The sequence below is a fragment of the Podarcis melisellensis genome (genome assembly GCF_964234715.1).
Source record: "Podarcis melisellensis genome assembly, chromosome: Z".
In the NCBI taxonomy this organism is placed as follows: Eukaryota; Metazoa; Chordata; class Lepidosauria; order Squamata; family Lacertidae; genus Podarcis; species Podarcis melisellensis.
The window spans coordinates 10957265-10984908 of NC_138547.1; the positions used below are offsets into that span (position 1 = coordinate 10957265).

At 45.9% G+C, this 27644-nt stretch overlaps 1 long non-coding RNA gene across 3 annotated transcripts; it reads left to right on the plus strand.

The window, feature by feature from the left end:
- The first annotated feature begins 1953 nt into the window (after positions 1-1953).
- On the plus strand, positions 1954-24120 carry LOC309361557. Of its 3 annotated transcripts, none has more exons than XR_014164496.1 (4): positions 1954-3946; positions 6906-7284; positions 16671-16733; positions 24018-24120. It is a non-coding gene; the product is annotated as an uncharacterized lncRNA (long non-coding RNA). The 3 variants fall into 3 exon arrangements; XR_014164497.1 differs by lacking the exon at positions 24018-24120 and adding an exon at positions 19314-21554; XR_014164498.1 differs by lacking the exons at positions 16671-16733; positions 24018-24120 and having other exon boundaries at positions 1954-3316; positions 3485-3946; positions 6906-9297.
- The last annotated feature ends 3524 nt before the right edge of the window (positions 24121-27644 follow it).

Genomic DNA, 27644 nt, shown 5'->3' on the forward strand with positions numbered 1-27644 from the left:
TGATGTCTAATACTTGCTTAGTTATTTTACATATTTCTCATACGGCTGTTGCCCAGAGTAGTTGGATTTTGGGGCACTCCCACCACATGTGGAGGTATGTGCCTGTGGAGGTGCACCCTCTCCAGCATTTTGGTGGGGTTCCTGGGCATATTAGTGCTAGTTTTCTTGATGTTAGGTACCACCTGTAGGTGATTTTCAGAGGGATTTTCTTTTCACTGATATGGATTTAAAGCGGGTTTAGACCAGTGTTTCCCAACCGGTGTTCCGCGGCACACTAATGTGCCGCGAGCTGTTGCCTGGTGTGCCGCGAGCGAGTCCAAAAAAGGTTGGGAAACACTGGTTTCTCTTTCAAAAAGGAAACGTGGGTTAAAGCGGCGCCGCCGCCTCCCACTCACTTTCCTGCTCTGGCTTCCCTAACAGTTTTCTGAGTTGCGTCACTGGATCCAGCCCCCTTTTCCACATGTGACATGGGAAAGGCAAAGGCCTTTGAGGCACCAGCGCGAGAGGCTGCAGCCTGGGAATTCCCTCGCCCTGCCCAAGGGAAAGGCAATGGCCGGCCCCACCAGGGAAGCACAGGAACTCTGGGCTCGCTTTCGTTCGGCCCGCCTGGCTGGGCCCTTCTTTGCTCCTCCCTACCACAGAGACGAAACCGCTTCTCGCTCGGTATTCGGGCCAGCCATAGAGGTGCCGAGGGGCAGAGCGCCCGGGCCAATGGCGCTGTCTTATTGACCAGAACTTCCGAGGTGAGCGTGCGGTTGGCCGCTCTAGGCTTTCCCCGCCCCTTCTCTCTCGGCGGCGCCTGGACTTGCGGGGAGAAGCCGGAAGCCGCGGGACTTGGGGCCACTCGGGTCTCCGTCTCCCTCGCCTGCCTCCTCTCCATGGCACCGGGCAGCGGGGGACCCGCCAGTCCCCGGAGCCGCCTCCGCAGCGGGACGGCAGCAGCGGCGACGGCGGAGCGGAGGCGGCGCCGAGGAGAGCGGTGACGCCGCCTCTGCCGCTCCCGCCGCTGCGCCTCCTCAGGCCCGGCCTGGGCGCCCTCCGCCATGGGCTCCCTCTTCCGCAGCGAGGTGATGTGCCTGGCGCAGCTCTTCCTCCAGGCGGGCTCGGCCTACGAGTGTCTCAGCGCCCTGGGCGAGCGCGGCCTCGCCCACTTCCGAGACGTGAGTTGAGACGCGCCTGCATTTGGTGCTTCATGGAATTGATACGCTGCTTGATTGTCGGGTGGGGGGGGCGTGCCGAGAAGGAACCCTTCAAAGCGGTTTACAAAAAAACAGAACAATGAAATTATCACTTTTTAAAAAACAACTATAACTTTCTCTTCTTCCCCAACCCTTGTCGTTGGAGGAGTCCCTCAGTCCCTCGCTTTGCTGCCTCCCCCCCCCCTAAAGCTTGGAGGTTCCCCGGCAAGGGGGAGGGAAAAAAATTGAAAGTGACGCTGCGTGCTGACGTCACGGGGCTGTAATGGTGGTGTGCCTCGAGATTTTTTTCATCAAACAAGTGTGCCTTTGCCCAAAAAAGGTTGGGAAACACTGGTTTAGACCACACTCTGGTCCATTGAGTGGGATTAATCTCATAGTTTATGTCATTCTCCCATTGTTTTTTGAGTGCATCTAGGGGGTTTGTGGGATTTTGGAGCAGTATTTTGTATATTGCGGATACCATCCCTTTACAGTTTCCCTTTGTTGTTAGGAGGAGGTGTTTTATGTTGCTCTTGTTTTGTGAACCACCCTGAGACCTCCAAGTATAGGGCGGTATATAAATTCAATTAACAATAATAATAATAATAAGTACTGAATGGAAGGCACTTTACACATGCTTATGAGTTCCAGTGATCCTTACTTTCAACAGCTGGAATTTCTCTTCACTCTGATCGCATTCCAGCCACTCGTTAGTCTGTTCTTCTTCCTCCCTTCATCCTAAAATACGTGAACTAGGACAGATAAAAAGGTTAAAAAGGTGAAACATTTTTAGTTTATTTACTGTGATGGTCTGGGAATCTGATTCAGAAGCTGGATCTGAGGAGTACCAGCCTGCACAGGAGTCCCTGCCTCCAGGGCCGGCTGAGCTGGGACAGGGGCTTGAATCTGAAGGGCCTGCACCTGTGCCGGATCCTCAGGAGCAGACACCAGATGCATCCACTCTGGCTCTGGAGGTGATTGAGGACCCATTGCCTGCAGGTGCGCCTCTCCCAGCCCTGTCAGGGGAAGGTGAAGCTGCCCCTGGGTCCAGTAACCCTCCAGCCTCTCCTGAGCTGCAGAGGCTCAGGGCAGAGAGGCGGAGGGAACTGGGTTCTCTCAGGAGGAGTGCTTGCCTTAAGGCCAGGAGAGGCGGGTCAACTGTGGACCGGGACTGCCTCTGGCCTCAGAGGAGATAAAGGCCAGTCAGCCCAGTCCCAGGTTGCGGGAGCAACAACGTTGGAGACCTGTTTCTGCCAGCACCAGACCTGTTTCTCCGGAGTTCCCAACCATGCTCGGCGTCTTGATTTGGACCCCGCTTCCCCCTTGGTGGACAGGCTCCAGACCCTCCACCCAGGACTGGACTTTGACCACGCCTCACGGTACCCCCCCCCCCGGGACCAGTACATTTACGCCAAATTTTATTTTAAAAATGAACTCAGTGCAGTTTCCACAGGCTGCCCATTGCAGTAGCAGATTTAAAGTCAGCAGGGTTAGGATTTGATCTCTCTCTAGTTATGTTTTCAGCCAGAGACGACAAGCAGCAGTCTTAAGAGTTGCAATTTCTATAGCCATGTATCTGGAAGTAAACATTGGATTCAATGTGTTGGACCGCAAGTGACTTGGATATTCTGGAGCATGGACTGGACACAGGGAGGCAAACGCCAATTCAGGTTTTAAGCAGTTTATTTGGTTCACATATGCAAAGCAAATGGTGCAGCACAATACATTGCAATCTGCACCCCAATCAGAGCAAATGGGCTTATCCTAGAACCGAACGATTTGCCCAAGTGCATACAACCACACATGTAACACCCAATCCCATAACACTCTGGCTGGTCAAATGGTCGTTCTTCAGTAACTACGGGGGACACAATGGCCACCGGCTCAGTCAAGTGCCCTTTCTCACGCGCGTTACGGCTTGAGACTACTGTGACTAATTTGCTCAGAACGTTATTTGGTAACTTATCTACACAGATAGGTTGTATATCTTCGGAACCTCCCATCCAGATCTTCAGGCATGCGTAGAACTATCAGCTTCCGGTGTGATGGTAGCATGGCTGGCGATGGGCTGTGTCCTGATCAACTCCCATTGGGATCAGGATCAGGACTTCTCCGGAATCTGAGCTTCAGAGAATTGGGTAAGAGTTCGCAAGTCCACTCTCCATGGGCTCGTTTTACTCGCGTGTGATGGATCCAGGGGGTCAACCCGGCTACCTTAATTGCAATTGGGGAAACTAGCAGGACTACGTAAGGGCCTTGCCATTTAGGATTTATGGCCGTTGCGTTCCGCTCTTTTATCCATACAGAGTCACCGGGCTTAAAGGGGTGGATTGGCTCAGTCATGCTGCACGCCATCCGCTGGAGGGACCACCTGTTAAGAGATGAGAAGACACATAAGAGAGATTAAATTTGGTCTTGGGTCGTAGTGTCCCCCAAGAGTTGAGTACACAGGAGAAGCTCAAACGGGGGTGGACGCCCATATAGTAATTCAAATGGAGACAATTGGGTATGCTTATTAGGAATACAGTGAACCCTGAAAAGGGCTATAGGGAGCATATCGAGCCAGGAGGCTCCTGTCTCCTGAGTGAGTTTGGCAAGTTGATTTTTCAATGTTCTATTCATCTGTTCTACTTTTCCCGAGCTCTGCAGCCTCCAGGCCGTATGCAGTTTCCATGGGATGTTCAGAACCTGACCGACTCCTTGTACAATGTGGTGTTTGAATGCTGGTCCGTTGTCGCTCCCTATTGCACTTGGCAGCCCGAACCTTGGTATGATTATTCCTTGCCATTCTTGGAGATGGGTCTTCTGCCCATACCGTTAGGGGTGCACTGATCATTCTTATAAGCTTTGAATCCTGGCCCTCCTCTTCTCTTTTGTCCTCCATTAAGGCTGCCACCAATCTCCAGGCATTTTCTCTGGGTACCATGAGAGACATAATTCCTGTGCCTGTAATATGGCAGGGCCATATTATATCCGGAGGGGGTGAAAATGATCTGGGCATGGAGCTTGAACAACAAATCTCTCCCATCAATGGCATTGGACATTCTGGAATATACAGGAATATTACTGCCCTTCCCCCTATAACACAGTCCATTGGTTGTAAGAAGGGTTTCACTTGAGAGTCCCCTGTCGCCCCGGTGATCTTAATGGTTTGCTTGCTGGGGTTTCCTAGGGGTAAGGGGAGCACAGAATATTCAGCTCCAGTCTCTCTCTCTTTTTTAAAAATTATTTTTATTAGTTTTCCCATCAAAAATTCATACAAAATCAAACATCCAATCTTCACTTAATCCCTTCTTTCAAGAACTTCCCTCAGCTTGTCTGATAATTCTCCGTATTATATCTTCATCTCACATTTCTCAATATTATATTGCACTCAAACACTCTTAATCACATCATGCTTTTTAAACAATATTTCTAACATTAATTTCACAGAGCTTCTTGAAAACCAAGAAGTGTTATTTGTTCATCACAAACATCTTTGATATACTCTGTAAATTTCTTCCAGTCCTCGGAGAATCTCTGGTCACGCTGGTTCCTAATTCTCCCCGTCAATTTGTCCATTTCTGAGTATTCCATCAGTTTCATCCTCCATTCTTCTTTTGTGGGCATTTCTTCCTGTTTCCATTTCTGTGCCAGCAAAATTCTGCCTGCTGTTACTGCATACAAAACTAATTTCACATCTTTTTTACTAATTTCATTTCCCAGTATTCCCAGTAAAAAAGCTTCTGGTTTTTTAACAAAAGTGTATTTCAACATTTTCTTTAGCTCATTATAGATCATCTCCCAGAAGCTTTTTACCTTCTTGCATAAACACCATATATGGTAAAATGTTCCTTCTTGCTCCCGACACTTCCAACATTTATTGCAAACTTTATACATTTTACCCAATTTTACTGCTGTTATGTACCATCTGTATAACATCTTCATAACATTTTCTTTTATCGTAATACATGCTGTAGATTTTAACCCATCCTTCCATAATTTAATCCACTTCTCAAATCAATATTATATCCAAAATCTTTAGCCCAGCTAATCATTACAGATTTAACCTCTTCGTCTATTGTATTCCATTCCAACAATATTTTATACATCTTAGATAAAATTTTCACTTCATTATTCAAAATTTCTTGTTGAAATCTAGATTCTTTTTCAGAATAAACCCTCTCTGAAAACTCTTTTTTAAACATTTCATTTAGCTGAAAATAGTGCAGCTCCAGTCTCAATCATAAAATTCACAAGGCGGTTCCCCACTTGTACTGAGACCGTGGGCTCCGAGGAACCCTGCCGTGAACCCAGGCTGTCCTATTGTGATTCATAATTAGCCAACCCAATCAGATTGGTTGGGTTTTCCCGGTGCTGCCAATCAGGAGGCCCGTACCCTCCTTCTCCTCTTCCTCGTCCGGGCCTCATTCCGCGATTCCGTCCCCATTAGCCTGGGGCTCCCTTATTCGGGCACTCGCCTTTCCTTTTTTTAAAAAAAAGATATTTATTAAAGTTTCAAAGATTATATAAAAACAAAACAACAATACAAACAAACAAAAACAAAACAAGTATAATTTCAATCCCTTATTTTCTTGTAACTTACTTCCCCGACTTCCTCATACCTCCCCTTTCTGTATTCCAATTTCTAATTATTAATTCAGCAAATCCTCTCCCTTATTTTTCATTTAATTTTTAGCCTTTTTTTCTTTTTACAGCTGTAAACCACATAATTTCTAAACCAACGTCATTCTAACATTCATTAATCTTGCAATGTTTCTTAAGATAGTCCTTAAATTTATTCCAATCTTCTTCCGCTGTCTCTCTTCCCTGGTCTCGGATTCTGCCAGTCATTTCTGCCAGTCCCATATAGTCTATCACCTTCATCTGCCATTCTTCCAAGGTGGGTAGATCTTGTGTTTTCCAATACTTTGCGATAAGTATTCTTGCTGCTGTTGTAGCATACATAAAGAATGTTCTATCCTTCTTTGGCACCAATTGGCTGGCCATACCCAGGAGAAAGGCCTCTGGTTTCTTCAGGAAGGTATAATTAAATACCTTTTTCATTTCATTATATATCATTTCCCAGAAAGCCTTAATCTTTGGGCATGTCCACCAAAGGTGAAAGAATGTAGCTTCAGTTTCTTTACATTTCCAAGATTTATTATCAGGTAAGTGGTAAATTTTTGCAAGCTTGACTGGGGTCATGTACCACCTATAAATCATTTTCATAATATTCTCTCTTAAGGCATTACATGCCGTAAATTTCATACCGGTGGTCCACAACTTTTCCCAGTCAGCAAGCATAATGTTGTGGCCAATATCTTGTGCCCACTTAATCATGGCTGATTTCACCGTTTCATCCTGCGTATTCCATTTCAACAGCAAGTTATACATTTTTGACAGATTCTTAGTATTGGGTTCTAACAATTCTGTTTCCAATTTTGATTTTTCCACCTGGAAGCCAATTTTCCTGTCGGGCACTCGCCTTTCCAATGTCCTTCTTGCCTGCATATCGCACACTGATTCCTCCCTAGTCTCGTCCCTCGTCCCTCGTCCTCTACCTCTTTCTCTGGTTCCACGTCCTCTTCCCTTCCCTTTCCCTCTAAGGAGATATGCTTCCCCTTTTCTTTCTCTCCAATTGCCATTGCCAACATATTCAACTTATTTTCCCTATATTTCTCTTGCCTCTTCTCCCCTGTGTGAGTGCCTGAGGGCCCTGCTCTTGCCACTCACCATCTGGCCCAGGGCGGGGCCTGAAGCCTCACAAGGACTGCTGTACTCTGCTGCCCAGGAGGACTCCCCTGTGTGAGTGCCTGAGGGCCCTGCTCCTTCCTGCCACTTACCACCTGGCCCAGGGCGGGGCCTGAAGCCTCACAAGGACTGCTGTGCTCTGCTTCCCAGGAGGACTCCCCTGAGTGAGTGCCTGAGGGTCCTGCTCCTTCCTGCCACTTACCACCTGGCCCAGGGCGGGGCCTGCAGCTCACAAGGACTGCTGTGCTCTTTGCTCTTGTTTGGGTTCTCTGGGTTTAGCAGTGTCTAGATCCTAAATGCCTCCTTCAAACGTTCCAAATATGCTGCTGGACTTTCATCTGGCTTCTGTACTACAGATTTTTTTGCCATATTGGTAGGTTTTCTGGCTGCACGTGTTACACCTTGTATCAGGGTTTGCCTGTTCATCTGTACTAAGGCCCTATGGTCAGTCTGATCATAATTCCAATTGGGATCCCCCAGCGGGTACTGGAGCAGGATCTGAGCTGCCCCTATGCCATTGGCGGCTAGATGTCAATGAGCCTCCGCATGTACTCTCTGAATTTCTTCACCCATCAGGAAATGCTGCAGAATTTGCTGACAGTCATCCCAAGTCAGGGTGTGGGTCCTCATCAGGGAAGTTATTAAGATGATACCCTTGCCAGGGTCCCTTTCAAACGGTGGGGTGGTATTTGACCAGTTCATTAAGTCAGTAGTGTAAAGGGGTATATACTGGAAAGTACTGGTCCAGGGCTGTGGCGCTTGTCCCTTCACTGGGGCTGGTGGTGGGGCATAATCTGGGCTTCCCTGGGACTCCCTAATGTCATGCTTTCATCTTGTGACTTCTCCCTCCCTTTCAATGTTTCATGTTCCTCATGCTTCAGGGCACGCTGATAAACATCTAGGTATTCCAATTGGGAATACCTATTGGCCCACACTCAGGTTGGGTTTCCTCTACGGTCCCCCTTTCATCCACACAATCATTTGCTCTTGGAGCCACTCACCAATACCTCCCAGCCTAACCTAAAACCCTAGCCAGTCTCCTTTTATTGGTCAGCCTCACCTTTCTCCAAGGGAGCTATTCAGTCACATCTTACATCCTGTGCTTACACTCCTCTCTATCTGTAATAGGGTCCCTTTACTCACCTGTCCTTGGGGTTGAGATGTCTTGTTTCCCAACTGGCACACCTTTTCTGCTCCGTTCGTGATGTGTGTCCCTCCGATCTACAGCACAGGGAGTGTGGCAACTTATTTTCAGTTTCCTAGCCAATAGCGGCTGGTGCACACTGAAACGTCAAGAGTCCTTGCAGCCCCAAGCTGGAAAGACAGACCTGTCCTTGTGGAGTCTTGGTGTCCTCCTATAAACATCAAGGCACCTGTGAAATGTCTGACCTCAAGTGACTTGGATATTCTGGAGGCAAACACCAATTCAGGTTTTAAGCAGAGTTTATTTGGTTCGCATATGCAAAGCAAATGGTGCAGCGCAATACATTGCAAGCTGCACCCCAATCTGTGTGCGCCCACATTTTATAGGCTATACAAATAATCAGAGAGTGAAACTTTTACCTTCTTATCCTATCAGGCTCTAACATCTCCTTTTGAAGGTTAAATTCTTAATTTATTCATTCTTGTTTATCTCCCTGCTTATGGCCTTGATCACCTCGCAACAGTTGCCTTGTTTGTCTACCTGCTATGGCCTTGCTCATCTTGTAACAGCTGCATGATAACTGGATGCTGGGAATTTCCATTTCTGAGGCCCTTCAAATGGAATTTACTTCTGAGTAGACATGCATGGGGTTCCACAGTTGTTCCAGGATATGCATCTCAAAGGGAGAGTGGTTTTGGTTCTGGATTGCTGTTTTTGTTTTACTGGAGAGAAACAGTGGGCCATTTGGAAAGTAGTCAGTGAAGGAGTCATGTTGCTTTTTTAAAAGAAAAAACTGGCACGTGATGGTGTGTTTATTTCCCACTGAAGGTCTTTTGGCGTTTGAGCATTTGATATTCCTTTGATACACTGCATTGGTATACTGTCAGGTTCATCCATTTTCTTTACTGTTGAATACTGAAAGGTATTTTGGTTCGGTATGTATACTGTGGAACCTCGGGTTCGTGACGGAGGCACGTCCGCAACCTGCAGCGTTCGCATCCTGAAGGGCTGCGTCTGTGCTGGCGCTGGTGCGATTTGGCGATTCTGTGCATGCGCGAGCGGCGAAACCTGGAAGTAACCCGTTCCGGTACTTCCAGGTTTCCCGCGGTCCACAACCCGAAAACACGTAACCTGAAGTGTCCGTAACAGGAGGTATGACTGTATTCAGTATATGCTATTTCTTCATAAAGGTAAAGGGACCCCTGACCATTAGGTCCAGTCGTGGCCGACTCTCGGGTTGCAGTGCTCATCTTGCTTTACTGGCCGAGGGAGCCAGCGAACAGCTTCCGGGTCATGTGGCCAGCAGGACTAAGCCGCTTCTGGCGAACCAGAGCAGCGCACAAAAACGCCGTTTACCTTCCCGCCAGAGTGGTACCTATTTATCTACTTGCACTTTGACGTGCTTTCGAATTGCTAGGTGGGTAGGAGCAGGGACCCAGCAATGGGAGCTCATGGGGATTTGAACCGCTGACCTTCTGATCGGCAAGCCCTAGACTCTGTGATTTAACCCACAGTGCCACCCGCGTCCCTTCATACTACGCCCTTAATGTTTTTGTTCATTTGATCTGTTTCTATGATCTGTGGTTCATTTGTTTGTTGATGGTAGTGATGGTCCCCAACTTGGATGGTTTTAAAGTAAGAGTGTACAAAATCATGGAGGATAAGGCTATCAATGGCTACTGCCTCAAACTATGAAAGTAGAGCATAGAGGCAGTACTGCTTCTGAATACCAGTTGCTGGAAAATACGGGAGGGGACAGTGCTCTTGTGCTTGGATCCTGCGTGTAGGCTTGGTCTATTCTGACCAAGCTCCACTCCTAAACAACCAAATTCCCACCCTAAGTCTCTGGTATGCTATACTCACTGTGAAACTCAGCCTGCGAATGCCACCACCTTTCCTGAGCTTTCTACTGTATGGGAGAGCCAGGCGGCCAATTGACCAGGTATGGGGAACCCAGTGCCCTCTGAATATTGGTGAACACCAGCCCCAGCCAGAATAGCCAGTAGTCAGAGATGGTGGGAGTGGGAGTCTAACAACAACAAATTTTTATTTATACCCTGCCCTTCCCAGTTCAAAAACAGGGCTCAGGGTGGCTAACAACAAATTTAAAACACTTAATTATAAAAGCAGCATAAAATACAGTATAAAAACATGAATAACAATAAAATTCAAAAATCAATTGGATAATCCCCAGGGCTAGCTGGCTGAATTGGTCCTACTTGAGCCAGCATGGAGGCCAGGGGAGAATTAGCTGTGGGGTCTCAGAGTGGGTGATCTTCATAAAAGGGGAGGGGGAGGGAAAAGAAGGGAAATATAAGATCAGGCTGAATTCAAAGTAAAGGCCAGGAAGAATAGTCCTGTCTTACAGGCCCGACGGAAGGAGATTAAATCCTGAAGGGCCCTAGTCTCATGGGACAGAGCATTCCACCAGGTCGGAGCCATCACTAAAAAGGCCCTGGCAGAGGATAGTCTGACTTCCTTAGGGCCCGGGACTTCTAAACTATGGTCATTCATGGACCTTAAGGTCCTCTGTGGGGCATATCAGGAGAGGCAGTCCCGTAGATACGAGGGGCCTAAGCCAAGATGTTGGGTTATGTTTTTATGTGTTGGAAGCCACTCAGAGTGGCTGGGGCAACCCAGCCAGATGGGTGGGATATAAATAAGAATATGTTTATTATTATAGAGCATGATACTCCCAGTCTCAGAGTCTCAGAGTTGTGGATTCAAGCCCCACTTTCAGGGGAAAGGTCCATGCATTGGTTGGACTAGATGACCCTTATGTTTCCTTCCAACTCTATGATTCTATGAATTTCTATGCCTTTCGAACATCTGGAGGGGGTCACAGCTTTCCCACCCCTGTTACAGAGAATCCTCCATCAAAGGATCACTTCATGACCTCTGGTCCTTTCACTGTTGCATGTTGCTGAAGGCTCTATTATGCTTGGTGAATTAATTTACTCTACAATAACCCGCCTTCTGTTGATTTAGAAGCCAAGGGGGTGATTGTTCTTTTGGTTAAAAAAAGTGTACTAGAAAAGCATAATCATCCTGCAAAGCGTGTTGTCAACAGTTCTGTTTGCCGTGTGTGAAACAAAAGTCTGTATGTGGTGCTTGATGTTTCCTTTTGTGTTCATTTACATACATTTACATGGGGCGGTGCTGCTAGCTAAGGATGCACATTGATTCCTGACTCGTACGGTTATCTTCAAGACACCCTGGCGAAGGAACTGGATTTGTTGCACTAGGATGACAGGACATTTTATCCTACTTTAGTTGTGCAAAGTCCTGGTATGCGATTGTATAACTTCTGCAAAATACTGACAGTCTTGTGCTTATAATATGAGGCATCAGCAATATTTTCCTGTTGTGATTTCTGACTGTAGAGAACCACCAAGTTGAAAGGGAGCCCTCCCTCAAAACAGGAGAAAAATGGAGAAATGCAAGGGATAAGGTAATTGAATCATGCCTTGCAGAACACACACATTGAATTGGGTTAGGTCGCTAGATGACCTTTGAGCTCTCCTCCAGCTCTAAAAATTGATGATTTGATGAAATGCACTACTAAAAATGTTTTAATAAGGCTGTTCAGAAAAAAAACCAAAAATAGGTACAGTGGCTTACTAGAGATTGCCCCGCACAAAAAACAGGACCAGCTGGAAATGTTGTAAGCGATTTTGAGACTCCGTTGCATTTGCAGATGCTGTGCAAACTTTTCAGGAGGTGAACATGGAAAGCTGCTGGCAACAGCAGTCAGTCTGTGTTCAGCCGAAATCCAGCTTGACTCATTACAACAAGCGAAGAGAGCACACTTCAAGATCCTGGCACATGAAGGTGCTCAAGGAATGCCACAGGCTTGTTTTCTGACGAGAGAGAGAGAGAGAGAGAGAGAGAGAGAGAGAGAGAGAGAATTCAAAGCGAGCCTTTGATCTATTTTCAGCCCATAAATTGCTCCTGTGGAATCCTGCGCATACTTGGGAGCTCTCTCTCTCTTGTGCTCGCATGCTGTGAGGCTGAATCTACTGCTTCGTTGTGACAGCACATTTCTTTATCATGTGGATGAGGAAAAGAACACCATGCAGACACATCTCTTTCCTTTCCACCCCAGGCAAGCTAGGGGCTCCCGTGTGGCCTGTTCTTGACACAACATGCATTGTGCATATCTACACATGCTGTAAATTAGGCCTGTCAACTCATTAGAGAGAATTTTTTTTAAAAAAATAGTTGATTAATCATAATAGCCTAAGAACTGCCTTGCTGGCGTAAACCAAAGCCTCTCTCTGGCTTAGCATTTTCTTTCCAGCTGAGGTCAGCTTCAATTTCTTTCAAGCTGGGAGGGGGACCCATGGCCTTCCAGATGTTGTTGGATCCCATCAGCCCCACAGGATGGCCAGTGGTCAGAGATGATGTGATTTGTCGCCCAGCAACATCTGGACCATCACCAGATTTCCAAAGCTTGGCTCTCACAAAGTGATGAACAAAAAGAAGTGAGAGGTAAAGCACACAAGCTATTTACGCAAGAAGTAAAGATGACTGCTGATCTATATGAAAACGGTAAATCCACAGTTAGGGCATAAACTATTAGCGCAACAAAAATGTCCCAAAATAGTGTGTGTTGCTTTGAAGCTCTCCAGAACTAACAATGGCCAATGGCTGCTAGTTACGGTGGCTATGCTATCAGTCCATAGTCAGAGGCAGAATGCTTCTGGAACACCAATTGCTGTAAACCCCAAGAGGGGAGAATGTTCTTGTGCCTAAATTCTGCATGCGGGGTTCCCACAGGCATATGGCCCCTGTGAGAACAGGATGTTCAAGGACCCATTCCAGCCATACAAAAACACTCAAGGAGGGTGTGGAGAGGGGCTGCTGAGGGGTGTGACTTGAGAAGAGAGGGAGTGTCTGGATAGGGGTTGTGGCCTGGAGAGAGTCCCAAGGGCTGAATAGAGTAACTTGGAGGGCTGCATTTGGCTGCTGTGTCTGAGGCTCCCCACCAATGCTCTAACCACTCTACATCACACTCACTTTGCCAAAGGGAAAAAAGGAAAATCTTTATTCAATGTGCTCTGTGTGTCTCCAACTGCCATTTGGGGAACAGACAGTGATGTGTTGGACTAGGAGCTGGGAAGATCAGGGTTCAAATCCCCACTTGGCTGTGAAGCTCACTGGGTGACCTTGGGCCAGTGGCTGCCTCTCAGCCTCACCTGTCTCCCAGGGTTGCTGCAGGGACTGAGGAGTGGGGAGAATTCTGGGCTCCACATCTTGAGCTCTATGGGGGAAAAGGTAGGATATATGTGAAATAGATAGATAAGACACGCAGGCAGGCAACTATTTTGCAAGCAAAAGAAATAGGCAAAAGAAAAGCCCACCTTGATATATAAAGGAAGTTACATATGTTGTCTGAGCAGCAGATGGCGCTCAAGCCTAAGGCTGCCAAACCACTGCTCACCTCCCCAGCATTTGGTGCAAAAAGAGCACAGAGCTTATTTAATGAATGAAGAATCATTGGATAAAACAGGAGACATTGAAATTCTGCTTCAAATGATGATGATGATATTATGTTATGTTTATGTTATGTTTATGTTATGTTTATGTTATGTTTATGTTATGTTTATGTTATGCTATGTTTATGTTATGTTATTATGTTATGATATGATGTTATGTTATGTTGTGTTATGTTATGTTATGTTATGTTATGTTATGTTATGTTATGTTATGTTATGTTATGTTATGTTGTTATGCAGAACCTCATGTCAGTCTCCTATAACCTGCATATACCAGCTCAACAGGCACAAAAGGTTTCGGAATGAGGGCAGAAATCAGTTCACATTTTAAAGGTGAACCGTACCTAACTTGCACTTTCCAAAACAATACACAAACCAAAACACAGTTGTCTTTCAAATTTTGCTGTGCAGTTTTCCAGCCGAGCAACGAGTAGAAAAATGCAAATACTAGGGTAAAGTGTGCATAAAATATTGGGGGAAATAAGACACACACAAATGCATTACAATTCAGGGAAGTTGCTTTGCAAGTGTGTTTACTAGCCAAATTACATGCAAAAACTTGTATATGAGGAGAAAACCCTACGGAAAGGCTGATGAATTATCATTTTTTTTAATGCAGCCAGGTGTGGAAAAGCGGAGAACTGAACTTAAGAAGAGGGGGAACTGAGAAAAGGAATCTGAAATGGACAGATTTGACCATCCCTAGGAAATATGTGAACCTGTATCCCCTGGGGGATGTGATTACCTATGAGAGAAAGAGAGAAAGAGAGAGAGAGAGAGAGAGAGAGAGAGAGAGAGAGAGAGAGACCCATCAATTGATGAGATGAGAATGCTCTGAAACCTGCACCAGTGCCCAGTTTGCCCTGTAGAATTTGGAAGCTTGAAACAGGCAAAGAGGAAAGAAAGTGGTGGGAAATGAGGACTGCATATACTGGCTTCTGGTGCTGCAGTGGCTCAACTGTGCATTGTCAAAGGTTTTTCCTTGCCGATTCTATGATTCTGTGATTATTGGTTCAATCCCAGTCATGTTTTGTCTCCTCGACTGGTAGTTGGCTCTCAGGTTGGCGGCCTCCCCAGCTTTGCTACCCTTACACAGGGGAAGGACTGTAACTTAGCGGTAAATGATCTGCCTTGCATGTGGAAGGTCCCCAGTATCTCCAGGCAGAGCTGGGAAAGACCTTCTCTGGGATGCCGGAGAGCTATGGTCAGATTCATTATAGCCAAAAACTCTGTGGTACAGTATCTGATTTACAATCAGGTTCAATCTCCGGCATCTTCCAGATGGGCTGGTGGATGCTCCTTGCCTGAAACCCTGGAGGGATGCTGTCAGTCCACGTAGATGATACTGAGCTAGATGGACCAATGGTCTGCCTGAGTAGATGGAAGCTTCCTATGATCTTCGGAACATAGGAAACTGCCCCACACCGAGTCAGACCACTGGTCCATCTACCTCAGCATTGTCGATAGTGACAATGTCAATAGTTTCAGATCGTGTTCTTCCCCAGTCCTACCTGGAGATGCAATTGGGAATTGAACGTGGGACATTCTGCATGCAAAGCAGATGCTCTTCCATTGTGGTCCTTCACCACAATGGTACCCTTGAAGATCAGGGCCAGACTTTGGGGCACAATTGCAGGAGAATAAGCAGGAGAGCCCCCTAACACAGCAGGACCAAGATACCACATTTTGAAGTAGGGAAAGTAATATACTTTAGAATCTAAACTTTAGAATCTAAAGAGAGGGAATCTAAAGCAGTGGTTGAGACTCTAGACGCTGGACTCAGACTCCCATTGCCCCCAGCCAACGTGGCCATCAAGGATAATGGGAGTCCAGCAGCATCTGGAAGACCATAGGTTCCCCCATCTCTGCTTTAAAGTGTGGGGGGCTCACATATGACCATTAAGTCCAGGGTCTGGGGAAAAACAAGTATCCAGGTTCACCACTGCATGGAAGTCCTTTAACTTAACCTTCGTCAACATGGTGCTCTTCAGAGATCTGGATCACAACTCCCATCATCAGTCCCTGCCAGCACAACGTTCCCAATGCTGGCTGCAAATGGCAGGAGTTGTCATTCAAAACATCTGGAGGTCACCGGGTTTGCAAAGGCTGCTCTTGGTGAAAATACTGAGGGCTGAACCTGAGCCCTTCTGCTTGCAAAGCATGCTCTGCATCATTGTGTAATGATGACTTTCCTCCCTAAGGGATTCCCATCCTGTGACAGGACATAGAAAGCTGCCTTATAACATGTCACATGTTTTGTCCATCTATCCCATCACTGACTGCTTTTCTTTGCAAGGGCTCCCTAGGGTTTCAGGCAGAGGCAAATTTTCACATTACCTGTGCCTTGATTCTTTGTACAGGAGACACCAAAGATTTAACTGGAGACCTTGTGTATGCGCTCTGCCACTGAGCCCCTCCTCCTGCAATGACAATAGCATTGCTGTTATTGCCACTGCAGTTATTTCTACAGCATCATCTACAAACCTAACATTTTCCAGTATTATATATATATATGTAAAAAGTCAGACCACTGCCTATGGAGATTACAGTTTGGGCAGAGTGATGGAAGGTCATTAGGGATTGGCAAATTGTTCAATTTTGGTGCCTCTGTTTCTCACCTGCTGAAACTTAAGTTAGGTTCTCTGCAATTCCACATCATTTTACTTTTTTTGTTATTTTTTTATACAGAAGCACTGGTCCTCATGAAAATGCATCAGCATTTTAATGCAATGAACTATACCAATCTACACAATGGTATGCAATTTAGGCTAATACACACTTTTTTTTGCAAAACAATTTTCCCCAAATAATGTATTTTTATATGTTACTTTCACTGATACATGAATTTTGATGGATGCTTCACCCCACCCCCTCCTTTTCTACTTGTTCCCACACACTTTATTTGCAAACAAGGAAGCTGTGAAACCTTGCAGAATTACATTGTGACCTCTCCATAGCACAGTGTGAAATATGAAATAAGAGTTTTAATTACAAAACAGGAAGTGCGTCTTTTTTGTTTAATATTTAATGTGCCTCGGCTATTTGCATTTTGAATACTGCTGTGCAAAAAAAATTCTGAAGATGGTGACCTGGTTTTTGTTTTTGTTTGTATTTCAGAAAGTTCTTCCCCCATCCAAAACATCACTTTTCCTGGAAAAGCTCTGGACACTCATGCACCAGGTGGGCAGTATGTGTATATATTTAAAGCAGATTTTCCAGCTGCAAAATTTCCCCATTTGACTTCCCACACTAAAAAGGAGTTGAATGAACACAAAGGTGCTTTGCTCCTTTCTTACACCTGGTATCAGTGGCAACTTCTCCACAGGAGATAGTTTTCTTAATGTAACTACGATACAGTGAAGATTTATTTATGAATCTGCCTTACTTCAGTAACTAGCAGAAGGAGCAGTTTAAGGGTATTTACAAGGATGTGACAAAGCGTTAATTGCCCAAAGATGAACTTTGGCCCCATCTGCATTATACATTTAAAGCAGTATCATATTGGTTTAAACAGTCATGGCTTCTCCCAACGCATCCTGGGGGCTGTAGTTTATTAAGGGTGCTGAGTGGTATTAGGAGACCCTACAAGGATGCAGGTGGCACTGTGGTCTAAACCACTGAGTCTCTTGGGATTGCGGATAGGAAGGTCGGCAGTTTGAATCTGCAAGATGGGGTGAGCTCCCGTTGCTCTGTCCCGGCTCCTGCCAACCTAGCAGTTCATAAACACACTAGTGCAAGTAGATATATAGGTACCACTGTGGCAGGAAGGTAAACAGCATTTGCATGCACTCTGGCACTCATCATGTTCCTCCATACGCCAGTAGTGGTTTAGTCATGCTAGCCACCCAGAAGGCTGTCTGTGGCTGTTTATTGCAGCAGCCCTGGCTATAAGCTCTGCAGGCAAATGGTGCCTCTGGGAGGCACCTCTCTTTGGGGCGGGGCAGGGGGCAGCTTGGAGACCAGGGACGGAGGCAGCAGCTGTAAAGAAGACTCCCAAGTAGAGGGGAGAGGAGAGGAGGCTGAGGGAACACTCCACAAGGGAGGGTGTTCGAAAATGGGTGAGAGGCTGCCAGCCCTGCAGGCAATGGGTGACATAAATGGGCTCCTGAACCTCACAGGTATGCCGCAGAAAGAATGTAGTTGGTTAAGGGAGCCATAGGTTTAAAACCTCTGCCTTAGAAGACCCCTATTCCCTTCAAAGACCAATTAGTTCCAGAGTGGTTCAACAGCCATTCCATTCCCAAGGAATTCATAGGTGCACCAATATGTAAGAACCGGAGGGGGGAGGGGGAGAAAGAGAAAAATAGACATCCAGTTTGCCCTTCCCAAAATGGAGATCCTGGGAATTGCAAAATCACGCTGTTTAAAATAACAGCAGTCACAAACATCTTGAGCTACCGTTTCAAAGTCAGCACATCTATTTGGCATCATCTCTGCCTTATGCTGAGTTTGGGGTACACTCCTTTGTCCCGGAGTGAAAACATTATGTATGGTTGTGAGAACAGGGCCGGTTCCTTCATTTTTTTTAAAAAAAGTGGATTGTGCTTCTTAATTGCCAAGTTTTTTCTCTGTTGCCCTTCCATCAAAAACAACTCCTTGATGGTCTGTTATGACCTTCCCACCGGTGAATTAAAGTAATAAGCATGTCCAAGATCTCCATCTCATCCCTGTGACAACCTGTAATTATCCAAAGGCATAACCTGTAGGTGCTTATCAAATTGTTTCAATCCTGCATTCATTACTCCCTTCAATGAGGCATTTTTCAAGGGAACTTCAAAGGTCAGATGCTGTTGTGTGTGCTCTTCTCCCCACCCCACCATAAGTTTCATTTGCTCACATTTTCTTAAGCTAACAACTCCTGCTTTCATCATCATCACCAGGGGCTGACTTTGGCCTTTCAAATTTCAGTGTCACCCTGTGTGAGGACAAAATTCGGTGCCCCCCACCTCTCATCTTCCATTCTGCTCAATTCACTATCTCATAGTTGCAATGCCTTGCAGCACCCCCTAGGCTTGGCATCCAGTGTAGTGAAACTGGCCATGCTGCCCTAAATCCACCACTGTCATCACCACCACCACTGTCCTGGCCCCCACTGCCAGATGAAGAACTTAGATTCCCAGTTCTGTTTCCACTAAAGTCCTTAATGCATCAATCAGATCAGTACATAGGCAAGGTTACGAGGTGTAATAGGTGCATAAGTGGTGGCTAAGTCAAGCTAAGATGTTGATGCAACAAGCAGCATGCCCCCTGCACCTTCCTTTGGAAGAATGAGGTGGCACAGCCCTTAGCATGGCAAACAGCCAATGTCCTGGAACTGGGCAAGCAAACAGGCACTCCTCTGAGTGGGTTGGATTTGTGAATTCTGTCAGCACTGGCATCTTCATGTCCTTGGAGATGGATGTGGTGTCAATGTAGGCTCAGTGTTTGATTTAGTCTCAGTCATCTCCCCTGAAGAAGGAGGTGCTGGAGGTAGCTCCACCACAGGAGGTGTCTGACTAGGGCTATCCAATGTCAGAAAGGCAGAGCACTCCTCTGCCACTGTACCTGGTTCCTCCCGTGGATTCAGATCTTCATTCCCTGAATCTCTGGCCCCCTCCATATGCTCAGACCCTTCTTAGGGTACAGCAGTCACTTCTCCATCCCTCTAGGACCCTCTCCAAGGTCCTCTCACTCCCTGAGCTCTTCCCATTCCCCCTCAGGACCTGACCATAACTTCTCCAGGGGACTCATGAAAACCACCAGTTTTCTGTCTATTTCCAGTGTTCTGGCCAACGTAATCAAAAGTAGAGATAGCTGTGTTGACTCATAAAGAAGAAGAAAACCCCAAATCCATGGACAATACCTTTATTAGTCCAACGAAAATAGTGTGTGTTTCTTTTAAGATCTCCAGAACTATCAATGGCTACTAGATATCAGCCATGATAGCTATGTTCCACATCCACAGTCAAAGGAAGTATTGCTTCTGAATACTAGTTTCTGGAAACTGCAGGTGGTGAGAGAGCTATTGTGCTCAAGTTCTCCTTGTGGGCTTCCCGTAGAAGCATCTAGGTGACCACTGTGAGAATGGGGACAGGTAGATGGTGACATGTACTGCTATAGGAAGCAGAAGGAAGCCGATGTCTGACGCAAATAAAAAATCATTCATTCATTCAAAGCGGAAGGGCTGTATTAAACTATATGAGTGATTAGAGCTGGGGGAAGAAATTCACTTTGCATTTCAAGGTGAACATAACTGATTAATACTGCCTGAAAAAATATGCAAATCATTGAAATCCACACTTCTCTGAATTTTGCAATGCAGTCCTCTTGCCAAGTAATGTGGACAAAAATACATATACTAGGGGAAAGTGTGCATATGAATGCATGGATAACATACAAAAATGCAAAATAACATACAAAACTGGAAGAATAATTGCAAAAAATGCAAAATGTGCAAAAATGTGCATGCAAGTCAAAACTGCATTCAGAATGTGCATATTAAGAGAAATTTGCACTAAAATGCTGGTTCTAATTTTCATGCGGAGTTTTACAAACATTGCAAACTGATGTGGAAATGTGGAAAATTGGAAACAACGAGAAACTTCAGATTGGAGCAATGAAAAACTGAGGGAAAACAAAATTGACAGATTTGCCCTTCTCTGAGTGAAGCATGTCAGTCGTGAGCTCCTCTCTTCTCCTCTCCTCGGAATGTGGAAAACAACAACAAAGGGTGATGAGATATGATTGCACTCCATCCTTCTCCATCTTTAGAAGCAGTGGCCAGTTTAATGGAGTGCATTTGGTTTTGTCACAGGGGTGGTGGGAGAGAGTGGAGGAGAATGACATAGGGCTGCATTTTGGCAGTAGTTGTGTGCCCCTGTCCTTAAAAATACATGAAGGAAAATACAATCGAACAGTTGCATTTGAAATCCGGGGTGTACTTCTTTTTCCACGTTATTTGTCCTTCCTCCCTTCCTTGCATCGTTTCGTGATTTAGCTTCAAGAAATAAAACCCACAACCATTTCCAGGCTGGGAGGGGGAAAGCAAGCAAGCTAGCAAGGCAATAGAGAAAGTCAAGTATCCGTGCTCTTGATCGTTAAATTGATTTCTCTCTATTCCTCTCCTTTGCTCCTATCCCTCTGAGAACAGTAGATTGAGAACATTACGGCTTTTTCATTTTGTTTTGACACCGCACCTTTAAAATTTCATGCCAGTGCGGGAGAGCTCGTCAAACTGACAGATAAAAGTTGACATTAATCTCCACTGTGTCACTCTGGCGACTGGCTGTGTTTGATTTTCCTATTACCCTATGGGATCATCAGTGACAATACAAGAATACAATTCAAGAGAATTTGGTTACCTAGCGCAGGGTGCTGTCGAGATGCGGCTCCCTTGAGTGATATTGTTTCATTTCCTGCAAATTAAGTCAAAAGCATGCTGTGGAATACCGCCACTTGGATGTTTTTTCGCCTTAAATGACTGTAAAAATTAGTGTGCTCAGACTTTGTAGAGCGGTGTTTATGGGCACAGAGGCTAGGCCAATGATGGATTCCTTTGGAAATTGACTTTTTATTTTTTGGGGCACAACTGTTTGCAGCAGATCCCCAACAATAATAGTCTGGCTGGGTATGTCCTATGTTTGTTGGTTCCTTTGCTTACTTAATTTCTATCCCATTCATCAAGAAAGTGGCTTATGGAAAAATGATAAACTCTGATTACATATGGGGTGCTTCTACCTTATTTGAGACAAGAGATTTGCTCTGGAGTACCGCATCCTCCCCGCTCAACATTGAATACCCCAAAGAATTATGGGAGCTGCAGTTTGTTAAGGTGCCAAGAGTTGTTTTTATGTTTTTGTGTTTATGTAATTGATTAGAGTACAGTGGTACATCGGGTTAAGAACTTAATTCATTCTGGAGGTCCATTCTTAACCTGAAACTGTTCTTAACCTGACACACCACTTTAGCTAATGGGGCCTTCTGCTGCTGCCGCACGATTTCTGTTCTCATTCTGAAGCAAAGTTCTTAGCCCGAGGTACTATTTCTGGGTTAGCGGAGTCTGTAACCTGAAGCATCTGTAACCTGAAGCGTCGCTAACCCGAGGCACCACTGTATTTCTATTGTGTTGGTAAGTTGCTTTGAGACATTTTTATGAATAAAGCAAGTAAAACAATTTGGCCAGATCCAGCAGGGCTCATCTTACACTATTTTAGTTAAACAAAGCTTCCACTGATGTTTGCCATCTTTATCCTATTGAAGCAACCTTCAATCCCTCTTAGAAGAAGGTAAAAGCAAATTAACAGGTGAGTTAAGTGACTTCAAAAGCCCCATTGCTGTGCAGAGCGGATCCTTCCAGCCCAATCTAGTTTGTAGGCTTGTGCTCCTATGGTCCCTTTCATTTTTCATAGGGTTGGTCTTTTTAATTAACTTGTCACATCACAGGCTGGAAGGTCACCTGCCTTGCAGCTGACAAGCTGGCAAGCCGTATGGAATATCGGCATTCACCTGAAAAGACAGGTAGGCAGTCAGGTCCAAAAGACAGGCAGGCAGGATTTCACCTTCACATTTCCCTAATGTCCAGGTCTGATTCGTTTGGCAGCTCCTTCTAGATGTTGGGTTGAGAACTTGCTGCAAAAGGGCAGTGCCCAGGTTGAAAGGAGGGTTTGAGTGAAGTGGCAGAGAGCTCCCTTGACCTTTGGCAGGTGATTCAAGATATTGAGAAATATTTCAAACAGCTTTCTAATCAAAGGCCCATCTGTTGTCACTTGCAACTTTTTTTTTGAAGGTGGCCTTTGTTGCTTGCTGAGTGGCTGTTGGCTTTACAAGTGAAAAAGCAGGTCCCTTTATGATAAATTAATGGGGTTGATTGTCTTGGGACAGCCAATAGAAAACGTGCTGGGGCTTTTCCGGGGCTTGGGACAAAACGTTTCTGCAAATTGCAAAGGCATGCTTAGGTGACAGAGACATGCAGTCGGCTCTAGGAGGCTTTGACTTTCTCCACTACACTAGCTTATTCTTATTCTTTTTTGTGAAGTTGTTATTATTATTATTATCGCTATTGTTATTATTATTATTATATTTTATAATGTCTATAAAATGGAGAGAACAATTATAACAACAGGCAAAGATGAAAAGATGAAAAACAAAACTATAAAATAGGCACGTATTTGCAAATGTGTTAAAATAACCAAGTCCAAGGCTCACCAGCTTCAAGGTTTTAGATGGCTGTAGAGTACCTGGCTAGCTGCAAAGGCTATTTAAACGAAATTGTGACTCCATAAAAGGGTTTTGAAGGAAGTTGGCACAGGGAGGTGTTTGAAAGCAAGAGAGGAATATTAAAGGGAACATAGGGAAATGCTCAGATGGAGGGCAGGGCAGCATATACATGAGAGACAAAATGGCAAACAGCTGTGCTGAGACTCTGTTTTTGGCTAGCGAAGGGGTTCATGCCCGTATCATGTGATTTCCCCCCTGCAAAAACTGGGCCACATCTCATTTTTCAGGAGGGGAATTTTCAGCTGAGAAGGGAGCAGCTCATTGGCCAGTGCAGAATGGCTTTTTCTGGCTGGCCTATCCGAAAGCAGGCTGTGTTCCTTCTCCAGGCATTCTGTGCAATTTGCCACTGCTGGGAGCGCACACACGCACCAGTGTTGGTGTGCCCAGGAGTCATTCAGATATTTTGCACTGAGCCAGTGAGATATTTAGAGCCTACTTGCTGAGTGCAACCTGCAAACTATTAGTGTCACACCAGATTAAGGTCATATTCCATTTGTTGTTGTTTTAGAAATAGGTGGCTTCTCTCTCTCTGAAATAAATTACTGTTACGTAAGTTGAATGAATGCTTAGCACAGAAATTCTTTGGTGTACCCCTCAGCCCTTTACTTCAGAAGGCATCAGGAACTTGGAAATATGCCTTATACCAGATGCATCTAACCCAGTATTGGGTACTCCAGCTGCCAGTGGCTTCTCATGGTCTCAGGGAGAGACATGTCATGGAGAAGGGCCATAGCATAGTGGGGGAGCATCTTCTTTGCATGCAGAAGGTCCCAGGTTCAGTTCCCAGCATCTCTAGACTGGATGAGAAGGTCCCTTTGTCTAAAATCCTGGAGAGCTGCTGAGGGTCAGTGTACACTATGGTCCTAGTACCCAATCCATCTGAATTAAGTGGGACATAACTGTTATGTACTGAAGTTCTCACCCTGGGCCAGCAGGGGGATACTGTAGATAGTTTTCATGCAGGTCCACTTATGCAAATAAGAGATTGAAAGTGACATTCAGTGATTGGATAGTTTCAGAAAGTGGTTACTGTTGCATTGTAGTGGAGCTCTATATAAGCAGGCTGGCTGAACCTTTCAGTTCAGTTCTGTTCTGGCCTGTGAATAAACAAGAGCTGTTTGAAGAATCGCTGTGTCGTCTGATATGTTCACCCACAACTTAACAGTAACGGATTCACAGAAACCGCTCCTGCTTCTGCTTGAAATCCAGCGGGTCCCACTTCTGCCTCCTTGCCTCTGCCATCTCTTCTGGCGTGGCCAGAGCAACCTCTGCCATGACCTCTTCCGCTGTCACCATGGCCTCTGCTACCACCACAGCAATAATAATAATAATAATAATAATAATAATAATAATAATAATAATAATTTTTTATTTATACCCCGCCCTCCCCAGCCAAGGCCGGGCTCAGAGTGGCTTACAAGCAATAATAAAAACAAATTGAATGATTACAACTTAAAAACAAAATTAAAATACAACATTAAAATATGGAAACATTAAAACATTAAAATGTAGCCTCATCGCAGGAGGAGAAGGAAAGGAAAAAAGAAAGAAAGGGAGGGAGGGAATCAAATTGGCTCCAAGCCAAAGGCCAGGTGGAACAACTCTGTCTTACAGGCCCTACGGAAAGAAATCAGATCCTGCAGGGCCCTGGTCTCATGAGGCAGAGCGTTCCACCAGGCTGGAGCCAGAGTTGAAAAGGCCCTGGCTCTGGTTGAAGCCAATCTAACTTCCTTAGGGCCCGGGACCACTAGGGTGTTGCTATTTATGGACCTTGAGGCTCTCTGGGAGAAGCAGTCCCGTAGGTACGAGGGTCCTAGGCCGTGAAGGGCTTTAAAGGTCAAAAGCAGCACCTTAAACCTGACCCTGTACTCTACCGGGAGCCAGTGCATTTTAAAAAGCACTGGGTGAATACGCTCCCGTGGCAGAGACCCCGTGAGGCGCCTCGCTGCAGCATTCTGCACCCTCTGGAGTTTCTGGGTCAGCTTCAAGGGCAGCCCCGCGTAGAGCGAATTACAGTAGTCAAGCCTGGAGATGACCGTTGCATGGATCACTGTGGCCAGGTTGGGGCGGAAAAGGTAAGGGACCAACTGCTTGATGCGGCGAAGGTGGAAAAATGTCGCCATGGAAATGGAGGCGTCAAGGATTACACCCAAACTCTTAACGGAAGGCAATGGCACTAATTGGGCCCCCGCAAGAGAAGGGAGTTGGTCCCTCATCCCCATGCCATCCCGACCTAGCCATAGGACCTCTGTCTTCGAAGGATTTAGTTTCAATCGGCTCCCACGAAACCATCCAGCCACAGCTTCCAAGCATCTGGTCAGTGTGTTCGGGGCCGAGTCGGTGTGGCCATCCATCAGCAGATAGAGCTGAGTGTCATCAGCATATTGGTGACAGCCCAGCCCAAAGCTCCGGATAATCTGGGCAAGGGGGCACATAAAGATGTTAAAAAGCATTGGGGAGAGAATTGCGCCCTGCGGCACTCCACACACCAAGGAATGGCACGACGACATTTCCCTCCCTAGTGCCACCCTCTGTCCCCGACCAGAGATAAAAGAGCACAGCCAGTTACGGGCTATGCCCTGTATCCCCACGTCTGCGAGGCGGTGGTCCAGAAGATCATGATCGACCATGTCAAAGGCTGCTGACAAATCTAAAAGGATCAGCAGTCCTGACCCGCCTCGATCCAGTTGTCTACGGAGATCATCTGTGAGGGCAACCAGAGCCGTCTCTGTCCCAAAACCAGGACGGAAACCGGACTGAAATGGATCTAAAGCCGATGTTTCCTCCAGAAACCTACCAAGCTGTTCAGCAACCGCTCTCTCAATTACCTTACCCAGATCTGGAAGATTTGAAACTGGGCGGTACACCCAGTACACCTGGAAGCGAGCACAGCACACTTCTGGAAGCGAGCACACCACTTCCGCTGGCCATGGCAAGACAATAAGTCCACAATAAGGCTAAAAGAAGGCCTACAGCTGAGGCCTAGCCACAGCAGCCACAGCGGTGGCAAGACAGCCAGTGAAGGTAAAGCGGCAGGGAAGGGGTGGTTGCTACATGAAGATTGGACAGGTGGGGGCGAGAAAGAGCACAACTTCAGGCAGGATGGATGGTAGGAAGAGTGAGGAATTCAGGCAGGGGGAAGGCAAGAAAGAATGCAAATTCAGATGCGAGGGTTGGGAGAAAGAGTGAGGAGTTTGGGCGGTGTGTGTTTGTCTCGTTTTCCCATCCAGAAATATTGGATGGGATGTAAGGCAACTTCCTGTGTTGCTATGCAGGGCATAGCTCAGTGGTAGAGCAGTTGGCTTGCACACAGAAATCCCAGATTCAACCCCTGACACCTCCAGGTTGGGCTGCAAAAGACCATCTGACGGAAATCCTAGAGAGTCCCTGTCATACAATGTAGACATGGGGTTGGCAACCTAAGGCCCATGGGCCACAAGCGGCCCACGGGGGTCGTTTAACCCGTCCACAAGCCGCCCCTGAACCGAGCCGTCCACTCGGTGAGTCCCCGCATGCTGCACTAAACCAACGCAGTGTGGCGCGGGGACTTGCTTCCGCGGCATCGAAAATTGCGTCTGTGCAGATGCTGAAAATTGCGGGCGATCCGGCCCACGGAGGGATCTCCGCTAGAGTGAACCGGCCCAGGTGAGGTATACCTTGCCCACCCCTGATGTAGACAATATTGTGCTAGATGGACCAATGGATCTGACGCAGCATAAATTGGCTTCCCAAGTCTTTCTTGTCATCTGCTAGCTGACGTGATCCTTGTACTGTAGTTGGAAACTGAACCGTAGGCTTTTCTGAAGGTAATGTGGCTGCTCCACCCTCAAGCTTTAGCAGGTTCATCCTTAACTTGAACTGAAACATCCACCATTTGTCTTTGAAACCTTCAGTTAATCCGGAATATAGTTGCAAGATTATTCACTGGGACTGGACAATTTGAACATATTGGGTTGTCTCCAACTAATTTCTACTAGTAGAATTTAGGTGGAGTAGAGCCATTAAAATTAATGGTGCCAAGTTAATCATGTCCATCAATTTCAATGGGTCTACTCTGAGTATGACTAACATTGGATACAACTCATTATGCCAATGCTTCATTGCCACCACCTACTTCCGGTCTGTTTCTAGGAGCAGTTCATAATACTGCTTTTCTACCTTTAAGCCTCCTTGTGGTTTGGGACAAGGCTACGTTAAGGTTTGCCTCTTCTCATACCTACTAAGCCAGAAAACCTTCTCTGGGTGCCTCCCCAGAGATAGCTGCAATAGGTGACTACCATGGAAAGAACCTATTGGGCTAGCAGACTAATTATAGAATGACTTCCCCAAAGATGTAGTGCTTTATTCCCCCCTCCCACCAGCCTTTTTTTTTTTAAATAAAAAAACAAAAAAACCTGTCTTAGTCTTTTAATTGGTGGCTCCCTGGTAATCTGTGTTTGTTCAGTTTTTTAAATTCTGTGCTGTTTTATGCCTCATTTTTAATGCCTTTCAGGATGTTTTATGAGAGGCACTCTTCACTCTTGCATCGGGAGAAGACAGCCGGAAACGTCAATTGGTTCAAAATGCAGCTACTACAGAAAGCTAGCAAGTTGGTTTGTTTCTGGGCTCAGTTTAAACTTCTAGTGAACCTTTAGAGTTCTAAATCAGAAATAATCCATGTGGTGACCTACAAATTTTGGACTGCAATGCCCAGCTCAACAGGCCAATAGTTGAGGATGATGGCCTTTGAAGTCCAAAAATATCTAGAGTGCAACACATTGGCCACCTCTGGTCTGAATGGTCTAAGATCAGATAATTCAGAGGATAGTCCGGGCTCAAAAGGACTTACTCAGGCTT